This window comes from Malaya genurostris, chromosome 1 (assembly GCF_030247185.1).
Source record: "Malaya genurostris strain Urasoe2022 chromosome 1, Malgen_1.1, whole genome shotgun sequence".
Lineage (NCBI taxonomy): Eukaryota > Metazoa > Arthropoda > Insecta > Diptera > Culicidae > Malaya > Malaya genurostris.
Window position 1 is genome coordinate 107,779,761 of NC_080570.1, and position 22,123 is coordinate 107,801,883.

The 22,123-nt window shown below is 35.3% G+C and overlaps 1 protein-coding gene across 2 annotated transcripts in view; it reads left to right on the forward strand.

Moving 5' to 3' along the window:
- Window positions 1–218: 218 nt before the first annotated feature.
- Window positions 219–22,123, forward strand: part of LOC131425340 (septin-4) — a 41,803-nt gene continuing 19,898 nt past the window's right edge. Inside the window, exon 1 of one of the 2 annotated variants that reach the window (XM_058587159.1) lies at window positions 219–358. The gene's annotated coding sequence lies outside the window, so the exon portion shown is untranslated. Of the gene's footprint in view, window positions 393–22,123 lie in introns of both variants that reach the window. The other variant, XM_058587158.1, reaches the window with a different exon arrangement.

Genomic DNA, 22,123 nt, shown 5'->3' on the forward strand with positions numbered 1-22,123 from the left:
TTCCTCCGGTACGTATACTCTCACTGTTTACTGTTTTGAGCGTTCATTCCATTCACTCTGACATGAACTCTCCCAGTCACCGCTACGAAAACCGCACATCTTATCGGAATCAAATTACATGCAAACCGGCCCCCGCTCCGATGATGATGGTGCGACGGTTAAAGCCGGTCGAGTGTAGGATTAGTCGTATTTCTCTCACTGACGCGCGCGCACGCCTCGCCGAATGAGCGCACTCTACCGCGTGCTCCCGTACGTAGTTTTGTGTATTGTTGTTCGTCAAAAGCACGCGCATTCATTTTTTTTTTGTCGTCAACCCGTCATCACATTATTGCTCGAGTGCAGCGAAACGGTTCAACAGGTTGTTATATCGCCATAATCGACCGTTACTCGCGGTAATTAGTGATGTTTTTGAAAACTAATCTCTGATGAATAGAAAAACGGAAACTACATTTCGATGAATAGAAGTTAATTCGGCAATCTGACAGTGGCATAGAAATTGTTGTCTGATTACATCTTTCAGCGTTTTGTACACAGCGTACAATATATACTGAACAATAATGAAACCAGTGAATATAGTCGTGTCGTGAGAGTGTCGCATGGAATAAATTACCATCAATTTCCTGAACGGATTGGGCTGGGGCGTTGCAATAGAGCGAAAGATATAGACACGTTCATAATGATCAATTTGCTGTAGTAGTTTTGGTTCGTGCGTGAAAGTCTTGACAATATTTCATGTAGGACAAGCCTAGTATTTTGACACTGTTGACGGTTCTTCCATAATTGGAACAAAGTATTTGGGTTAGAAATGAAATTTTTGTTGACATTTTCAATGTACTAGCTATGCATCGGAAGCGAAATCTGTTAAAATGTAATGGTCAAATTCCAATAAAGGAATATAATACTCAGACTGTACTGCGTGTACGCTTTTATAATAGTGGCATGAAGATAAATTCTGCCAAAATAGTGGTTTTTCTTTGTACTAAACATGCTCGGAGGCATTTATTCTTGAAATTTTCACCATTACCATTCACCGGATTGAATTTATCTATTTCGATGTAAAGCTTCGTTCCTGGCTTCGGTTGGATGTCAGCCTTGGCGTAAGATTTCATCATTCATCACACAGCAACTGTAACTTATCCCCTTGTAGAGCTTCCTAGAGCATAATTTAGCATCAGAATGCTTCCGTTCTTCGTGATTTTACTTTTTTCATGTTGAAAGGCTATACAATCACTGTGAAAACTGACTTCGTCCTATTTTCATAACCTTAGGTTCAAATGAAAGGTCTTACAACTTCATATAACTCTACCAAATTTTATCCAGAAACGACTTCCGGTTCCGGAATTACTAGTATATGAGTATAAAAATATCATTTTCAGTATAGGATTTTATATACGAAACAGAAAAATTCAGCTCAATACATTCAAATAGCCTTCCTGAAATTAGGCAAGTATGGTTAGTTGATGACCAAATACGTTGATTTTTGGTATAGCGAATAATCGTTCCTGGTTCTGGAAGAACCAGAAAAGTGATCGTGTCCTCAAAACCGGAAATCACTTCAATTTCTCAGAAACGGCCAGACCGATCTTCCCAAACACAGATTTAAATGAAAAGTATTATATTTCCATAAGTTTATGCAGAATTCTATACAGATCTGACTGTCATATAGATAACTAACTAAATTGAAATCTATTTCAATTTATAGGTTCTGCTAGTTGCTGGTCAAAAGAACCGATTTCAACTATAACGGTTCCGGATGTACCGGAAATAGTAGTCGAAAACTCAGAAACAACGTCTTTAAATATAGACTGCTTTCGACCTATGTTAGGATCGCACTTCCGTTTCCGGAGCAACAGTCATGCTCCCAGAAAAATATGTCCCCTATGATTTGTTCATAATTTGTACGAACTGAGTACCTTGGTAATATGACATCTTTGTTGTAAAGTAAGTAAGTAATGGCGTTTTCGTTTCCACTACTCCGGTGTAGCTGAAGTTGCACTGGAACCGTTCGTTTTTGCCATTTGCTTTACACCTATTTTGCACCGATGCCACCGCACTCATCAAAAATTCGTTGTAGCTCTGTGCAATGGAATCGTATATTGTGGTCAAGGGTTACTGGTTATGTTTTCGTAATTTTCGTTCGTTTATTCATGCCATTGTGTACACTCAGGCAAAATGAGTGGTGAAAATCATAAGGCAAATTTTACGTTGCATCAAAAATCACTAAAATCACCATTTTCAAAGATTAATATGAAAAATATACCTCAATTATAATATTTATGACTCTGCAATGTATTTCCTTCTCGAAACACAGTTTTAATCGACATATCGGTGTAATCGATTCATGTTCCATGTTCATATTCATGTCACAGGAATGAACTGACTAAATTTAAGGAATTTGCTCCTTTTCCATCTTCACATGTGAAAAGACACTTTTGAAAGCTCAACATTATTCTGAAAACTAGATTTGAATCCGAATAAATACTACAGTAGGCTACAAATATATTGCCGGTGCATCATGACTATTGCTCAAGATTTCATGAGCAAAATTTTTAATATCATGAAAATTTTCATAGGAGATGGATTATTGTTTATGACATGAAGCATTTCGTTCATGAAATCATGAATAATAGGCTTAGGGAGGGTAGGGTCTAAACGATGAAATAAATCATCATTTTTGCGAATTTTTTCCAGAACTATCGTTCAACAAAATAAATTCAACTGTTTTGCATGATAAAAAGCATCATTCGAACGACATTTTGTAATTTTTTCATGGAAAAATATTGAGAAATAAGTCGGTGAAGAGATATTTTTGAGGACGCTTCTTGAAAATCATGATTTGCGGTGTCCGCTGTATCTCAGCGCAGACTACTCAGAAGTGAACAAAGGAATTCAGCATAGTTATAGAAAAAGTTTTTCCCAACCCAACGTTTCTGTTTGATTTTTTAATTTTTTTTTTCAATTTTTGATGGTTGTTTAAAGTGAAAACTACGATTTTTCACGAAAAAATTCGCCATTTTGTAGCTGTAAAACCTCCCCAAAGTAACAAACAACGAAAAGGAAAAGGTTGGGGTCTGGATTTTTATATGTAGAAAATGTGCAGAAAAAATTTGTTTGAATGACGAAAGACACGGACTTTCAAAACCTGCTTTCGAGAAAAATGCGTTTATAGTTTTTTGTCTATAAAATTAATGGCAACAATTAATTACTCCAGTGAGCCCATAGGGTCTGAAATTTTCAAAAATCATATTTTTTCTTTTATAATTTATTATAATGAAACATTTCAAGAATGTTTTGTCAAGTTTTGAAGTCAATCGAAGTAGAAATCTTGGGCCTATGCGACGAGCTCTTGCTTCTTCGCAGAATGACATAGCCATAGATAAAGGTCCATAACTTCCAGAGTTTCGTTGCAATAGACTTGAAAATTTCACAGAATATTCTTGAAATGTTTTACTATAAGAAAATATAAAGAAAATAATAAATGATTTTTCAAAAGTGTTAGACCCTACCCGCCCCTTAATGCCAAACCTCACGCAGTTTCCACCCTAACTGTTATCAATCCGTTTCAACGCCGTTGAACTAAAGTTTGTATAAGTTACGAACCTTATACTTATTATCGAATTTGCTAAAACCTTCGTTGCTAAGGGCAAACCCAACTCAGTTTTGTGAAAATTGTTCGTTTGATGAAACTACTAGCAGTCAGTTTAAGGTTTATCAAGCGAAAACGACATTAGAAAATATAGTGCACATTTTTGTCACACGTGTATCACAAACGCATAGATTGGTATGTTTTGCTATGAAAGACCTTCAGTTTCATTGGAATTCATTAAAAAAATTTCTAATTTATGGTATGATGTTTAGTCCGACAGGATATTGCGACCGCGTGTTTGCCTTCGTTTTCATGTATTATTTTCTTTTCCATTGATGGCAGATTATCTTATAGCCATCACCATCTTTCAAGTCAGATTATTTGGACACATCTATTGACAGATCGGGAGCGGGTTTGAACGGTTAGGAAAATCTGGTAGTAATTGTTAATCTATACTTAATTGTTTTATTACTGTAATGATGTAGTTTGTGACTGAGTCAGGATGAGTCTGATTAAAGGACAGGTGTTTGCAAACGTCCGCTGTTTTCTCTTTTCTTAGTTACTTATGGAGTATTGTCAGCAGGTTTGCTTTCAATACCCAGGGTGAGTAACTGACTTGATTTTAACTCAAATAAAAATAAAATTAAGCTGCTCCCCTGTTAGTTTCTGGCTACAACTAGCTTGCATACTAGGTAATATGAGCTCCAACTTGCTCATACTGTTATCCGAAGATGACTGTAGTATTCGAACCGCAATTCTCGTTATAATCGCACAGTAATCTAATACTGCTCCTATCGGAAAATGCTTTATTCATTAAGTTTTCAATATAATCCATAGTCTGACTGTTGAGAACCTTGTTGAGCCTTGTTTCTTTTATTTGGAATATCTACGCTAGTCGTTATACACAAATTATATAACATTAGGGAGAGTGACGGATATTTGAATGTGACGGATATTTGAATGTTGTGAGCCGGGAAGGACGGATTGTGACAAATGTTACATCGCTTAAATTGTATATTGAATGAAAATAAGTCTACTGATTAAAATTTACAGTACTTACTTTGAGTTCTTGTCTTGGAAACTCACTCAGTTCATATAGGATTCGAAAACAATTGTAGCAGATGTTATATCAGTTGGCACAATTGGCATTATTATGTGGTCAATTTTGTTAAAAGATCCGTGTAAGTGATATCTATCTATGTTTTGGTTTTCATGGTGGCAATATATGTACTTGGAACAAAATGTTAGCAGATCAGTGCAGTAAACTTCATTCAATTCACTCTGCGATAAACTGAACTGAATGCTGCTCATTCGGTACGTCAGCGAAGGTTGTGTGTTAGTTGATTTCTTGAAATAGCAAAATATCTCTTTCAATTTTGTGAGACAGCGGCCTTCAAACGAGGTTCATGTAAACATTCGAATTGGTTCAAGATAACGGATGAAAGCTAAACCACTTATGATAGCTGCAATATCAATTACGGAATAAACATAAATTAATTGTTTCCTCTTTGAGTTTTCATTGTTAATTCTTTAGAACACGTCTCATTACATTTCAAACATACGAAAATTATCGATTTAAACTTGCTGGTGATAATCGAAAACTCAAATGAGAACCGCCACTCTATATTTATAATTCTGACTGGAGAGAATTTTGGTTATCGAGTTGATGAGATCATGCCTATTTATTCGAACTTGCTCACTACCAACAGCGAAGACAATGAAACAGGTAGAATACTTGGCAGTCGAAACTGAGCAAGCAAAACTTCAAATGACTAGGTACGATCATTCAATGGACGATGAATTCTGGGAGCTTCATTTGAGTATGGAAACAATAGTCAAATGAATGAGAAAAGATGTGCAGACAGTCAATTAACAATTAATTTCTTTTTCATCTAATAATATTCGAATCACTTTTTTCGTTTCGCCTTCGGTTCATCAGTGCGTGAGCAGCTTATGTTGAACTACTAACGCTACCTAATGGTTCTCCATAAACCGCTGACATAAAAGTTAATGGCAAATAGCATTAACACTTATGACACCGAAGTGACATGTCTTTGCTAACGTGCCGACAGAAAACGAAACTAAGTGAAAATTGGCTCAAACATCGCTGAGAAATCGACATATGTTCCATTTCGAATTATTTTAATCCGCAACTTCACCATCTGATAATCGAATACCGGTACAGCCAAAGTGATTAATAAATTAATTATTACCATATATTTTACCCCGGCTTTTGGTTGTTCACTGGGGAAGCCGAAGTGAATTATTTGGCCATTAAACAAACGAACTCGGAAAATTATTAATTTATTAATTATTAATTTTATGAATATTCCAAGTATGATTAATCTAAGATCTTCGCTCTTATTTATATCACTAGATATCACTAAGTAATTCCACAGCTGGAAGACGGATCCATAAGAAATTTGAAAAAATATGTGGTCGTAGAAGTTATCATTTGAACCTAAGGTTTCTTTCTTTGAGAAACTTAAGTGACATTACTTCATTTTTTTTTTCAATACGAATCAACCTATACATACGGAACTGTAAGTTGAATCCGGAAGAAATTAACATTTTTCTATAAAACTCAAGACCTTTCTTTTGATTCTAAGTTTGTGAAAATTGATTTAGCCATATCCGAGTAAATCAAATCAAATTATTTATTTTTTACACACAAGCAATTTGCGTTCTCTCCGAACTATTATATGTGGAATCGTTGTCAAAGATTTCCTAACTATCCGACTGATGTATACAAATGCTTGACTGAATTACGCTCCGGTTACTTATAATGCAGCCGATTTTATTAATAAATTGTCACCTAAAACTATTCCAATTGCCGTCAGCTGATCGACCATTGACCTCCAAGAAGCCGCAAAACAGTGCGCAGTCAGCGCTGAACATGTCAAGCAGGACTGTTTTTGTGCCCCGCTCAAACTCGTCCAGCGGATGCTTTAGCAATAGCAACGCTTGCTCTCTGACAATTTTTATTGCCTCCCCAACGATAAATATGGTTAGTGGTTGCCGCCTTTATAGCCAACACTGTATCTGTTGGAATGATGTCTAGAAAGACAGATAAAACACGCGTTCGCCATATTCACAAAGGTCATCCGATTGTTTTGGTGACAACGTTGTCTGGTGCGGGTTGTGCGGAAGATTGGGACACCCGGCTAATATAAATGTTTGTTCAGCTTCAAACCACTTTCCGTTGCGTTTACGTGATCGACACGCTCAGCCACAAGACGAAATCCGAGTCTGCTGCTGATCCCGCATGAATGCGTTTTCCTTCAGCAGCCATACGACGATGCAAGCGAGCTTTATATTCATCGCTGCCACCGCTTTCGGATAAAATTAGACCGCAAACTCTCCCAGGGAACGGGAATACTGCTTCTCCGGTCTGCAGCGACATGACTGAAGAATCGTGGATGTGCTAAGTGGTTGTTGCATAACACCGTTTTCTGCTTTCCTACTGACATAATTAGCATTTTTACGGCAAAAAAAACACAGACAGAGCATAGCTCCATGGAGGTTAGCAGCTGTTTCCGTGTTCATTCCTGATCACAATCTGCATTCTTCGATGCTGCTATTCTCCGGTCAAGCCGGTTGACAATCAGATAGTGCTTGGCTTTTGTAATTCCCTGGGGTTATTGTTGCTCTTAAATTTTAAAGAAAACAGCTACTTAGCGTTGGAATTCACTCTTGGATGACACTAATTTAAGCCGCACTGTCCCATTACTTAGTGTTTCTTATCGAATAATGTGTTTATAAATATAATATTTAATGCTCTTACTTTTGAAAGATTCCTGAAATGTGTAGCATCTGATTTTCTCATGCATGAAGCTTTCGTACGAGGTTTGTTGCTCAACTTAGAGCCGAACTTTATGCCTACGTAGCGGATCAACAGGAACTGTTACAGTGCAATTTGAATTGCTTTGAGATGAAGAGTTGGAGGTAAAATGAAGGAAAAAAAACTTTGTAATTTAGAAAAACTTTTTTTTTCATTATCCAAATTTATGTTCGTTCATATTGTAGGATGAGATAGCCCGAAAATACCATTCTTACCAAGTGAGTGGAAATTACATTCAGTATTTTGTCAACTGGTCCACTCATGTAAAAAAAACCTGTTTCATTCCACCTAGTGGTGGCCTTTCTCATATTATTCATTTTATCCTATATATTACAGCACAAAATAATCGAAATATTACAGTTTAAAAAAGTTTAAGAAAGAGTATTTAAGATTTCCGTTGCATAATACTACTACAATTGAATTTAAGTTAGTGAAAATCTATTCAATCATATGTGAGAAAGTGAAGTGAGCTTCATTTTATTACATTTAATTACTATTTTCGGTACTTCTGGAATCGAAAGCTGGATATCGGCATAGTGGCATTCGGTTCTTTCAACCATAAACTGATATGACCTAAAAATTTTGTATGACGAAATTCAGCAAATCATTTATGGGACTATTTGGTTGCAGACTCTCATGGTCTGCAAACTAGAAAAAATTATTAGCCAATATAAAGAGGTAGCTTATGATGAAATTGACATTTTCAAACTAAGCACTCTACCTTCGGAGCCAGAGGTTTGAACTGATAAAAAAATTGGGATAATATTATGACATTAAGACCTTCCAGATGAATAAATGTTTGTGAAAATTGGTTCAGCCATCTCCGAGAAAAGTGACATTATTTTCACAATTTTGGTACAATTCCGGAACCGGAAGTCGGACTCAAATGATATTCAAAAACTTTGTATGAGACCATAAGATTTTTAATTTGAATCTAATTTTGTAGAAATTGGATCAACCTTCTTCGAAAACAGTGATATTATTTTCACATTTTTGGTGCATATCACCCTATAATTCCGAAACCAAAGGAAATTCAGAAAATTTGTATGGAATCATAAGACCTCTCATTTGAATCTGAGTTTGTGAATGTCGGTTTTGCCATCTCCGAGAAAAGTGAGTGACAATATTTATCACACACACTTACACACACAGACATTTGCTCAGTTCATCGAGCTGAGTCGAATGGTATATGACATTCGGCCTACCGGGCCTCGGTTCAAAAGTCGATACAAACAGTGATTGTGTAGCCTTTCTATATGAGAAAGAAAAATCGGACTTGAACTTATTCATTCTAGGCTAATGATCCGGCAATACTTGGAGCTAATGGATGGAGATTATTTTCATCGATATTCAGCAGTAGAAACTGTGCATTGAGAGAAAAAGCATTCAGCTTTGTTAACATTGACGAAACTCAGTAGTTCGATTCTTTTAAGAACCAATAAATCGATCCCGAAGAACTATTCGAACTAAATAATGCAACATGACGCGAATATTTCAAGAGAGCCCTTTCTAGCAGCTAGCACCATGTTCAGTTTTGCAGCCGATTAATGTTATTTCCTTGCGTTCAGTGGACACTTTATTTAAAATATTATTATTCTTTGTTTTATTTTTAATTCATGCCTATTTGCGTACAAGCTTTACGTGGCCGATTAAGCCGATTTTTTGAATAAAATTTTTTTTGTATTGGATCTCGTTGTTACCCTTTTCTAGGGGGAGAAAAGCTTCGATTTCCCTCCTGCGAGGATTGAGGGGAACTTTGTTCGTGGCTCGTCTCGTCATCCATTGCCGCGTCGGTGGTATTGTTGTTGATTTCCGTCTTCTTTTCGTTGTTAACTGCAGATGGTGTACTTTGTTCTATAGGGATACTGATGGATTCGTTGAAGGGGATGCTTCACTGTTGTTGGTGACTGTCATAGGTGTACTGGGGTTGCTTAGGGTTGGTGTGAAGGGAGCACCGTTGTCCTTTGGTGTAGTTATCTCCTTGTCCAGTTTATCACATAGCTTACCGTAGTGAACAGCTTTTTGGCAATATTGACATGTGGTCATCTGATCGTCATAGGTAACAAGTGATTTGCACGGGATTCTTGTATCCTGACCGAAAGTCACATAAGAAGGTATAGGCCTTTTCAAGCGCATACGTAACAAACGTACGCCATTTAGAATACCGGGGAAAAAGATCTTCCACTTTCCTTTTTCGATAGAGAGAATCTCTCTGTATCTGGACATAGTCTTGCGAATATAAGGGTCGATAACGCTTGAGGGAAGATCATGCACACGCACTTCTAAAGCACTATCTTCCATATATACTGGAATGTTGTACTTAATATTCTCGTGCTCCACTTAGTGCACATTATTATTGTCTTTAGTGAATTGAATTGCATCCATCTCTTTATAGAACTGGATATAAACAACATTATTGGTGTTATTGCATTGAAGTAAATGCACACGTTTAATGTCAAGATGCATTTGCTCCTTAAGCAAACCGTCAAGTTCTCGTATCGAAGGTCGAATTTTGCACTGCCTGAAGTCAACAATAATTGTATTCTTCCGTATCGGCGGTAGCTTTTGTTCGTTTGGTTCCCTCATTTCGAGGTCGTTCTATTGTTCACTACACAATACTGTACTTGGTTTCTTCCGTCCCGAACGTAAGCGGTTTTGTTTTATCGACTGACTGGGATGAGATGTAAAAGCGAACTATTCTTTGTTTTGTCTATACTGATTCACAAAATAGATTTCAATTAAAAGAAATGATCTTTATTGGCTTCCATTGATTTCATGTGAATCATTGTTTGAGTTTCAAGATAACATCTTAAAATAAGGGATCTATTGTGAAGTGCTTATAACCCCGAACAGCAGGGCCTAACAGAATTATATGAAAATTAGAAGAAAAAGCGGGTGGTTAATGTCAGAGACCTAACCGAAATACAACTAAAACAAATACGCTTCCTTTGTAAACGCAGGGTAACAACTCAATACCAAACATGATATTCTAAATGCCTTTCCAAAGAACCGCTCGTAGTGCGAATTACTTCTATTATGCTTCAGAATAACAAAAGTGTTCAATTCAAAATTCGCATTACAATGGACGAATACTAAATGTTTCCTGATTCATCTAGAACAGACGTTTAGGACCAAATTATCATCAGAAAAGAAAAGATCCGATTAAAAATATTTCCCCGCTATTAAGCATTATTGATAACAGCCTGAAAGGCCCATAAGTCACAATTGTGCGCTTTCTTCTAATGAACCAGTTGAACATATAGTTTTCACTTATTTAGATTAAATGGTTCATATTAAACGGAATTGGAATACAACAATCCACGACCATTTACATTAGCTAATCAATCACTTTTTAATAAGTCTTGAGAATTACATTAATTTTCAACTGTAACTAATGTAACTAATAAGATAGAATCAAATAAGTCTAATGCTTTTTCCTCTAGAGTTGTTACAAAAAATCGATTTTGTTATTCATAGAACGAAATAATGAGATTTACACGACATGTAATTAAATAGTAATATAGAGTATACATCAGTTGAATCGAGAGTCCGATTGAAAACCGTAATCGTTCTCACGTCCACATCCACTTTTACTTTACTCACATATCACTTTACTTGATTTTACATATTACCAGTATCATGCATAGTGAAGTGATCACTGTAGTGGAAAAAACTCATTTTTTCAACAAAATGTTGGTGGTGTGATGTTCATAATGACATCAAGCTCATCCAAGTAATTACTTTTATCTCGGAAGCGACTTACGTAATAAGGACCTACATTCACTTTACTCGATTTTCACCGTGAAGTGATACCGATAATAAGGGTCACAATCCCTTCACTTGGTTTTCACCGTGTAGTGATACCAGTAATAAGAGCAGTAGTAGTTGTAAATTCACAACATATTTTTATCTGTGTGCAAAGGATCAATAGCTTTAAAATACTCAAATGTTCAGTTCTAAATTTACATAATCAAAATTGTTTAACATTAAATTGTGAATCGACCTGTTCGAACAATTTATGTTACTTTGATCAAACATGCAGTGATCCAAGATAACGTAATTGTTTTCCAAACGAACCTAAAATTGAGAAAAATATAAAAATATGAATCTGTTTCAATATTATCAAATAAATCTTGAGCAATACACATATTCACAATTTCATTTGGGCATCTCAACCAGAAATGATAATTACTCGCATAGTATTCGCGTAAGATAGTCACTGCATTGCCCAGCTTGCACTGGCTAGTAATATCGTGATGCGTTACGCAATCTGTTACTTCGAAACAGAACAGCTTGTATAGATAAAGTCAAAATGGCTCGCATCACTTTCGTTGCACAGCTGATAATCAACGAAGCTGAAACTTTACTCATTAACAGCTGCTGCAAAAAATGCATCTATGTTAATATTGTAAAATGCTCTAGATATTACAGCTCACCAGCTCGTTATGCCGTGTGTTTGCTTTTTATACCTTATATTTTTTTACAAAATCAAATCATAATTTTTTGACGAAACCCTTCAATGCTTATGCCGCAAAACGTAATGTTGAGACAGTAGTTTTTGGAACATGACGTCAATGCAGTTACATTCTTCTCCATTATTCAATAACTCTAGTTCAAATACTATTACAACAATTACCTCGAGTGCTTATTTTCAAGCAATTAAATAGTAGAACATTTCTTACAGTTATGGTTTCAATAATTTCATTTTTATAAGTGAAACTAACTGCATTTGGATTTAAACTGAACTAGTCGTGTATGTGTCTTGATTTGTTTCTGAGAATCACCGAATGAAACAAGATCTGTGAGATAGATCGAAGCAGTAGCAAATAAATTGTGGTTGGATTGAACGGTACCTGATACCAATTTACTCAATACTAATTAACTCACATATAATAAGTCGAACCAAGAGTTGAACTGGGTCAGTGCAATTTGGGTTTAACTGAAATAACATTACTCAGCCGTTCGACGTAATGAGAATGCTGTTGCTGTAAATTGAAGAGTTAAATGAAAACATGTCGAATGTTGAATTGAGTTGAAACTTAAATCGGAATACACTGTAACAATACTTCTGTCAATAGAAGTTTGTTTTCGCGAATTCATACTTCATGTTGTATTTTATACATAAGGCTAGTGTATCAATAGTCATCTCATTAGAAGAGTCGCCAAGTTATATTGCCGATTACTCGATATTTGATCAACTAACAGTGATGAAATAGGATGCAATATCTTTGGTCTAAGAAGAAATGCCTTGGAAAAAATAGATGCGAGATCTCGAAGCGATTGCATATATTATCATCTTACCCTTAAAATTAATCTATTGAACAAAGACAGCAGATCTTACTCTAACGAACGGTTGTCGTATATGAGATGACTACTGGTGCTAAGATGATTGGGGGAACCGTTATCCTATTTAATTCAAAATTTATTGTGTTTTTGATTGATTTTGTCTGGCACCATTCGAGCTTCGACTGTTTTGTCCGATATATCACAAATTTTATTTCACATGAATAAAATAGACCGAATCAGAAGAGGAATTTTCGAAAGGCTTCATAAATTGAAGTATATACATTATTTGAAAAAAAAAATGAATACAACCTTGATTGTTCAGATTTGTTTGAATATGCAAAGAAACTCAAATTATCAGCAAAGATAATCCTATTGATTATTTCAATTTTATAACATAAGGTACACTAATGTTTATCGGACGATGTGATGCTGCTTTTTTCTTAAGTCAATCACCCCTATTCTGTATTTCGATCGAATCGGATTACTTCGATCGAATGTGAAAATTTGCATTCTGTAATTCGATCGTGTGATGCTTTTGTATGGAAAACTAGAACTCGATCGAGACACAGAATGCAAAATTTTGCATTCGATCGGAATAATCCTATTCGAACGAAATTCAGAATCGGGAGGAATAACAATTGCCTTTAGTCGCACACTGTCCGGTAGATTATGTGAAGATCATCACATTGTTTACTACACTGTATTGTTCCCCAAACTGTATTGTACCTGTTTTGAAAATTATGTACCATTTTGCGTTATTGGTTCTGTGAAGGTTTGAAATTTAATAAAACTCATTGACCTGTAATTCCGGAATCGGAAGCCGTAGTTAGTGAAAATCGGTTCCAATTTTATCATTAAATCCGATCAAGTAGTTCTATATAGACTGATTTTTCTGCTGCTTTTGACAAGATCAATCATCGAATCACAATTTCCAAATTGAGTACATTTGGATTCAATGCGCTCTTTCTTAATTGGCTGTACTCATATCTAACCGATCGCGACATGTTAGTGAAAATAGAAGATAGCATTACGTCTCCATTTACTGTCAGCTCCGGAGTTCCTCAAGGTAGTCATCTTGGACCATTTATATTTCTACTTTACCTAAACGAATTAAACATTTTGCTAAAATGCATGAAGTTATCGTATGCTGATGATTTTAAACTCTTTCATCTTATCAACACCTTCGAAGACACCAGATTTTTGCAGTAGCAACTGATTATTTTAACATTCTTCTGGACATTTTAACATTCTTCAAAATTCGACTACGCGATCTTACACACCGTTCTTAGACGAGAATCGTATATTAAAGACTTGGGAGTCTTGGATTCGAAAATGAATTACTAACAGCGCATTGAATTTATTATCAATAAAGCCTCGAAGCTGTTAGGGTTCGTCTTTCGTGTGATGAAAGTTTTCAAACACATATATTGCCTAAAAGTATTATATTGTGCTCTGGCCTGTTCTACACTACAATATGCAGCTGTTGTTTGGTCATCTTACTATCAAAACGACATTCAACGCATAGAAGCTATTCAACATAAATTTATTCGTTTTGCGCTTCGCCAACTACCATGGAGAGTCCCCCTAAATCTTTCGAGTTACCGAGATCGTTGCAAGCTCATATATCTCGATCTACTGTCCGTTCGCAGAAATGTATTCAAGGTAGTTTTCATTGCTGATCTTCTCCAATCACGAATTGATTGCTCGGAGCTGTTATGTTTGATAGATTTTGATATTCGTCGTCGTCGATATTCGAGCTTATCCTTTCTTATGCTATCCCCCCGCTATGAGTCATTTGTCAGTATGTGCAGACTGTTTAATCGCTGTTCAAATTGTTTTCTCAAACGCATTCTCTTTAAAAATTTATCTTTAGTTTTAAAAATTTAGATAACATTTTTTTTGCAAAATTTTTTTTTATTCATCAACATAATCACCTTTTAGGGTGATACAATGGTTCCAACGTTTTTTTTTACGATGAACTGCTTTCTGAATCATCGACTCGTTGCTGTTTTTGTTCCATCGAAAGCAATCGCGGCACCCACTTGGAAAAAACCTTTTTCATGCTCAATTTTTCATGAAGGATAGTAAATACACTTCCATATGATATCGGTGTCATCTCAGCAATCTCACGGAGCTTCACTTTACGATCTTTCATTATAATTTTTGTCACTTCACTCACATTTTCCGGTGTAACGGCTTCCACAGGTCTACCCGAGCGTTCCGCATCATTTGTGTCGGTACGACCACGTTTAAACTTGGCGAACCACCGACAAATCGTTGCTTTTGATGGACAAGAGTCCGGATAACTTTTTTCAATCCATTGTTTCGCTTGCACGGTGTTTTTACCCATTAAAAAACAATGTTTTATCGAAACACGAAACTCGGTTTTTTCCATTTTTTAAACAAACTACAAAACGACTTTACTCCAACCTCGATTACACAGCTGTTTCTGGTCGGATCGACTTAAAATTTTGACCCGTTTCAAGCAAAGGTTAGTACTCTAGAAAGACGTGGTTACTGGTTTACTACGAGCGCCATCTCTGCTTTAGTCTCGGGACTTATTGATCCATGTGTTAATAGTTTATAACATGAAATGCATTTGGATATTCTGTAATCTGTTGGTACAAAATATGAGAAGGTTTCATTACTGGAAACTGGCTTACTGGAAACATAGTGATAGATTGATAATAACTTATCTCCAGTGGGCTTCTCCCTACTCCAAAAAGAAATAAAGAGTGACGACATCTCATTCGTAATGTTGGAAATGATTCAAAACAGTTTCGTTAGCTTTACATTGTATTTGATAGGTCTTTTGCTCGTTTGGAACAAAGCTGTCAGTTCAAACGAACAGCTGACCATTAACTTACAAAACAGGTTACGTTTTTCTACATCGAATCTCACGCAGAGAAAAAAATGTAAAAATAATCAAATTTGGGTTTCAACAACGAATGAATTTTTATTGAAATAATGACAACTGGAAATCAGGTATGATGTAGCAAATATTGCTGCTTGAAACTACAAAACATAATAAATTTTTCTCAGTGGATTAGTTTATTTCAATCAATACTTTGAGAAAAATAACAAATATTTTACTTGTGCGTTTCTATCAATTTCTTGACAAACAATTACACAGTAAATTCAATTTAATTTAAATAGTTGTATTTGAACGAACTCTAGATAAAGTTAATAATTGTAGAGCATAGAATTTCAGTTGAAAAAATGAAGTTATTTCAACTAACGTTTTTACCTTTTTTTATATATATAAAAAATAGGTATAGAATTCGCTCAAACTTTCGAAAATTTTTCCGAGGCCCGGAGGGCCGAATGACATATACCAATCGATTCAACTCGACGAACTGAGCAAATGTCTGTGTGTGTGTGTGTGTGTGTGTGTGTGTGTGTGTATGTGTGTGTCTGTATGTGTGTTGTCAACTAAGAGGTCGAGATCTCAGAGATGGCTGGACCGATTTTGATCAAACTAGTCGCAAATGAAAGGTCTCCCCGTCACCCAAAACGCTATTGAATGGTTTTGAGATCGGATGTTTACTTTTTGAGTTATTCGAAGTTTTATGTCAAAATTTTCAGTTTTTTGACAGTATCTGTCACAATTAACCTTGAAAACAGAATATGTTTTCAGACTTAGATTCCGCACGAAAATACCTATTCAACAAGCCATAGATTGTTAAAATCCGTCCATTTTTAACGGAGATATCGAAATTTTTGTGTAAACTTTTCCTCCTATCCAGCAGTAGGAGTTTTGAGCGCTGTATGACAAAGCAATGCTTGGGAGCAACGGAAAACACGATTTTTTATTCTGTTACATACAATTGTTTCTAAGTACAGTGGGGTCTCGTACAACGTGGATTCGGTTTTGCCGGTATTCGTTTTTGCCGGATTCGTTATTGCCGGATAACCGCGATAAACGGGACCCAGAGCATATGGGATTTCGACTGATTGGGGCTGTCAACGGTTATCTCGCTTCGGTCAACAGATAGAGCCACTTCAGCAAACTTGTTGTAGATACTTAGACCAACAATTTAGTGTAGTTTGACATACAATTAGTTAAGAACTGCTCCGCTAGGGGCGCTTCGAAAAATGCATGATATAAATCATTCGCTTAATACAGACAAAACGATTTGTAACTCGGGAAGAATGCGGGAATTCGGGAGTTCGGCAAACAGCAAAAGTATTAACTCGGACTTACTCCATCAGATGTAGCTAGTGCGCTTGAATACAAATATCGATTATCAGAACTACGTTCTTATAAAAAGAACTAAAATATATAGAGCGGTGTTGTTTGTTGGAAAGTTGTTAGGAATGTTATAGTTTACATTATGAAAACTGTTAGTTGAGAACCTTCCCACAGAATGGCGCTATTGTGATCACATAAAATTTATAATGTTATATCTCTAAAACCTGATGATATAGATTGGCGGTGTTTTCGGAAAGAAAGTAGAGGAGGTAAAAACAGATTAAATAGTGTGAACAGTTGTAAAATTTTTTCTCACTTGGTGACGTTGGTGTGCAATTCTGGGTTGGAAATTCCTGTAATCTTGTTTTTTGTTGATTTATTAAGATCGTTTTTTCGAGGGTTTAGAAACTGGTTAGAAGATTGATAAAAGCTTGTGTGTGAATTTAAGAGCAGTGTATCTTCCTCAACATTGCTTGATTTATCAAAAAGTATTCGGTAATGGGAACAGTAGTTTAGTACAGTGCAACAGAGAGAACGATCATAGATTCTTTTTTTCGTTTCATTTGGTTGTGTTAGAGACGTGAATATGTAATTTTTTCTTATATATACGTTGTAGCTAACTGTTATTTCAGATTCTGAGCATCCAGTAGAAATTAAGCAGATAGGGCATTTTGGGCGCTTGAAAAAAAACCTGGAACGGGAAAAATCCTATTTTCATTGGTTTTCTTTTACCAATCGTCTGCTACAAAATTTTTGAATCAATTTACGAACTTCACAAAATTCGTGGGTGTAAAATTTATTAAGATTCTTTGAAAAACAGCTGAGCTATGACAGATTGAAGTTACCGTTCCAACTTTTTTTAGGCTTGGTATTTGGAGTGTTAATAATGTACCAAATCACGTGCTTTAAAAAAATTTGTAGCGTTCGAATCTCCCAGTACACTACCGGAGCAATAAAAAAGGCTGGATGATTGGAGAAATTTCCCAAGATTGAATGCAAAACTGTTTCATTCCCGAGTTAGAATAAATTTGCTTAAATCGCAACATCAGAATTGCTTGATTGCATTCAATCAGTTTTAGTTCAAATTAAGTCATCAACGTTGAAAAATTGCTGGAAAAAAACTACTTCAATCTTTTTTTTAGCCTGGTACACAAATCGATGATATTGAGAACGAAAGAATAATTTCTGAAATTAAGGATTTCGGTGAAAAGATCGCTGATAAATTGATTACGGCAATGGTACTGTCTTTTTGGCTCTTTAGTGGTAACGTGACATCCACCGCGTCCAAGCCATTCAGAATAAACTTCTTCGGTTTGCTTTTCGTAGTTTCCCTTGCAGTGATCCCTGCAAACTTTTCGATTTTCGCTTCTCATCAGTTCACCGAAATATGCCTTTTGTCGTTTACGTAGCAGCTTTTGTTACAATCTCGAATTGGTTATCCGCACTTGTTACAAAAACTGAATTTATAGATTTACTGCCTGATGAAGAGTGTTACTATGAAATTTTTGCTCCAATGGGCTTTTCCCTGTTCAATAAAAAAGGTTTAATTCAAATAAAAAACAAAATCAAACTATTTGAGCAATATATGTCACATTTTATGTACTTAACATTATATAATTGTATAAATAATCAAAAAATTAAGTATGAAATTTTAGTTTTCACACTATCAAGTTCCTCAGATTTCAGATGTCGATAGCTTTTTCATCTCAATACTTTAGTAACTTATTAACGCCTTCTAGAAAAAAAACAGTTCAAAATCTGTCTCTCCTTCATCAACTTATTCAAAAACTGATCGATAAGATTACTCTCATTAACAAGTATGGTATTCAGTTACAGAAGATCACATTGTAGATACAATAAGAACTGTTTCATCAATCGTTCAATAGGTATTGGAACCTTAAAACACCTTCTCGAAGAAACCATCTTAATAAGTCAACATGATTTTGAGTTGCAGGAATTTCGAACGTTAAATGGCACACAAGAGTCAGCCATGCGAGAAATTTCAATTACTGTTTACACCATTTGATCTGCTTTGACCTCCGGAACATTCTTTCCGAAAACACCGACACCACCGAAAGTAAAATATTCGCGATATTTCATGGTCAAACTGTTTTTCTATTGTGAACATATGAATTATTTCATGCTCTTTTCAAAGCGCCCCTGGCGGTGTAGTTCTCAACAAATTGTCGGACAAACTACACTAAATTGTTGGTCTAAGTATCTACAACAAGTTTGCCGAAGACTGTATAGCTCTATCTGTCGACCGAAGCGAGATAATCGTTCACAGCCAAAATCAGTCGAAATCCCATATGCTCTGGGTCCCGTTTATCGCGGATTCGCTTTTCACGCCCCCGGTGTACCGCGTTATACGAGACCCCTCTGTACCAAAAAGACTGTGTACAGCATCCTTTTTCATGACAATTTGCCTCGGACCGATTATTTGTGTTCGAATATGACATATATAATCCAGATGATGGCAGATTTTTTTTAATTATATTGTTTTAAACTACTTACAGCAATAAATGCTGGAAGAACATAACATCCATATACCATTCGAATCAGTTCGTCGAGATCAGCAAATGCGTGTGTGACAAATAATTTCACTCAATTTTCTCTGAAAATTTCTTTTCTACAAATTCAGATTCATACGAAAATTCGTATGCTCCCAAACAAAGTTCCTGAATTATGTTTGGTTCCGACCTCTGGTTCCGGAACTACAGGATGATATATGAAACGAAATCAAAATTGTGTAACTCATTCTTCTCGTAGATGGCTGAACCGATCTAAGATTCAAATGAAATCTAAGAATCATCTAAGATGCAAATGAAAAGTTTCAAGATTCTTTAAAACATCTTGCTCTTCAGTCAGATCCAACTTCCGGTTTCGGGGATACAGGGTGATTAGTATAAAAATGTCTATTCCACATAAATTAATCAGGTTTATCGGGTTAGCAGATTTGGATAGTCGATAAAAAAATTAACTTTTTTCAGTTTTAGTGGTATTCAGTTGTCGATTCAGAAGGCACCTAAAAATTTAATTCGTGCTATGATTTCTCAAAGATGTCTTCACTGATTTTCAAATATTTTGAAACAAATGTAAACTATACAGCTATTCAGGTGAATTTATCTGACTTCGGCCATACCGATTTTAGAATTCCGGTTCCAGTATAAAATCGTTTCTCAAAGCTCAATCGTTTTCTCAAAAAAGCCTAATCAAATTTCAGAAACAAAAATTCAAATTGAATTAAACTTATATACAAAATTAATTAGTTTTATACATACATACAAAAATTAATTAATTTTATCCAATTAAGCTTCAAAGTTGTACTCAAAACTGTAATTTATTCGTTATATGGCCATACGAATCGGTTTGGGTTATGCTGGTTCCTGAATACCGGCTCTGGAAGTACCTTAAATTACCGTAAACTCTAAAGTGGAACTTACATATCATGGCATGTTTAATCGATTATCACACTTCTAGATTTAAATTCGATTGTATTTGCAGTTTCGACATTACAGAGTAATGAGTGATTACAATCTCAAATTGTCGCTTAAAACGACGGCCATTAAAATAATGTTATGAAAACTTAAACACCGAAGAATATTCATGCAAAAAACACATGCGGATTGATAAAAAAGGTATCATCTCACTGCTAGGTGGGTTAATCACGTTTTGTTTGTTAAAGTCATATAATTTTGTTAGTTTTTCAGTATAAATTAATTTCTTTCAAACTAACTTGCAAGTTAATTTTTGATACTACATTTATTTCGAGTTATATTCGTTTTTAAATTCTTTGTTGAAGAGTTCTTGATGATCGAATTATTCACATTATCGACAATCGAGCCCTGGTATTTCAATTAGTGTCCAATGATTCGGTGCCTTATTAGTCCGGTCAAGTTCTCTGAATTTTTGTTTTTGTAGAGAAAAAGTGTTATGTAATGTTATGCAATTTTCACATACAAAAATTATCAGTACATACGCTTGGATTGTGGGAAACCTCCTAGGAAATGAAAGAAGCGGGTAAAATTTTTCTAATAAAACGCGTACAAACTTTTTCGTTGGGAGAAAGAAATACTCTGGTTTATTCACGCAGGAGAAAATTGCTCTGATTTAAAATAAATGAAACTAATATCTTTTGTTTAAAAAGTAACACAAATAAAACCATAGGTAAATTGAACCAATTATTTTTCTTGATAATAGGATTGAATCAATGCTGATAACATCAACTCAACTATGGTTGACATGTAGTAAAGAGTTAGTTTATTTCAGCAATAAAATCAGGCGGAACTTTTTTTTTTCATTTGACTAGACCAAAATACAAATCAAACAAAGAGCATTTTTAAATTCTGTTTCAATCTGAACTGCTATGTACTGATGTGTCAATAACGAAACGTAAACATAATTTGAAAAGGTTATGTGCCCTAGCACAATATTTGGCTAACTCCTGAATGACCAAAGAACATTGATCTTGAAGGGAGAAATTAGCTCAAAACAATCATATTCTAGCTAGAAATCATCGTAAATCAAACTCAGAAATCTACTAACTTTTGTTATTTTAAATTTCTCTGCGTACATGACACTTTAATAACTCATCTCCATATAATTTCGGAGCCGGAAGATGGATTCAGCCGATCTCACTGGTTCTTCCATTTGAATCTAAATTTGTAGAAATGGGTCCAGTCCTCTCTAAGTAGATGAAGTGAGCTTCGTTTTGAAGTTTTGAACTTCTATTTCCGGTAGTTCCGAAACTAAAAATCGGATTTCAGTGTAACCAAAATATATGTCCTTGGCTATCAACAAACAAGATATATAAACCTGAAGGATCAATTGTTCAGTTCAAAGTGATTTACATCACATTTATTAGTGACAATAATTAAAACCATCTTTTTAAATTGTTATTCTAAACTCATCGATCTGTAATTCCAGTTGAATTTAAGTTTATGAAAATCGGATGAACTATCTTTGAGAAAAATGAATGCATATTTTCTCCATTCGTTACACATTTTACCTTGCAACTTCGGAACTGGAAGTCGAATCTGAAAAAAATAACAGGTTATGGAACAAGGCCGAGGGCTTTTTATTTTAATCGATGTTGGCGAAAATCGGCCGAGGCATCCCCGAAAAAATCAGACGCATATTTTCAAAAGTCAGTTCTCACAGTGTTTGCATATCCTTTCCGTGTGAGAAAGGCAAACATAATTCTGATGCATTCATGTAC